Genomic DNA, 1113 nt, shown 5'->3' with positions numbered 1-1113 from the left:
CATTTCACAAATAATTATGAGGCCTGAGGCCTAGCACTGTGTTGGTTGCTGGGTGCAGTGGGGAACATAACCTACAAATGGTCAGTTTAGTGGGGCTGGGTTAGAAACAAATCAAAACGAAATGAAATAGTTTTTTCCCCAGCTCTCCTGGCATTCATTGCCTGCCCTCCTTTCCTCTGCTGTCACCCAGCTCCTGATACAACTGACACCATGGGTTTCTGAGACCTGAAAACCCTTGCCGGCCTCCAGGTGCTCAATGATTACCTAGCCAACAAGAGCTACATCGAGGGGTATGTGCCATCACAAGCAGACATGGCAGTATTTAAAGCAATCTCTGGCCCACCACCTGCAGACTTGTGTCATGCCTTACGTTGGTATAATCACATCAAGTCTTATGAAAAGGAAAAGGCCAGCTTGCCAGGAGTAAAGAAAGCTTTGGGCAACTAAGGGCCCACTAATGTGGAAGACACCACAGAAAGGGGAGCCGCAGACAATAAGGATGATGATGACATGGATCTCTTTGGATCTGACGAGGAAGAGGAAAAGTGTAGAAGTGAAGAGGCTAAAAGAACGCCCTGCACAGTATGAGTCAAAGACAGCCCAAAAACCTGCGCATGTTCACATCTTCCATCTTACTCGATGTGAAACCTTGGGATGATGAGACAGACATAGCCAAAATGGAAGAGTGTACTAGAAGCATTCAAACAGACAGCTTGATCTGGGGCTCTTCTAATCTCATTCCAGTGGGATACAGAATTAAAAAACTTCAAATATAGTGTGTGGTTGAAGATGATAAAGTTGGCACATATATGCTGGAGGAACAGATCACTGCTTTTGAAGACTATGTGCAGTCTATGGCTGGGGCTGCTTTCAGTTAAGATTTAAAATTCATCCTGAATGGTTGCATTTAAATAAAACTTTGAAAGACAAAAAAAAGAAAGAAATGAAATAATACTATCTTTACTCCTACTTCTCAATACTTCAGACATATGTACGACCTGGTTTCTAGGTATCTATGAAGAACCAGAGCTACAGATGGATATGGGCAAGAGAGATATGTCCAGAGCAGTGGGTAGCTATCTGTGTGAGGCAGAAGAATTCCAAGAATGGAAA

General features: G+C 43.4%; 1 pseudogene; it reads left to right on the top strand.

Annotated features, from left to right (window-relative positions):
• Positions 1-210: 210 nt before the first annotated feature.
• LOC102816695 lies at positions 211-878 on the top strand (annotated as a pseudogene).
• The last annotated feature ends 235 nt before the right edge of the window (positions 879-1113 follow it).

This window comes from Chrysochloris asiatica, unplaced genomic scaffold (genome assembly GCF_000296735.1).
Source record: "Chrysochloris asiatica unplaced genomic scaffold, ChrAsi1.0 scaffold00304, whole genome shotgun sequence".
NCBI classification, from domain to species: Eukaryota; Metazoa; Chordata; class Mammalia; order Afrosoricida; family Chrysochloridae; genus Chrysochloris; species Chrysochloris asiatica.
The sequence above is the reverse complement of the archived record's forward strand: the minus strand, read 5'-3'. Positions and strand labels throughout refer to the sequence as shown.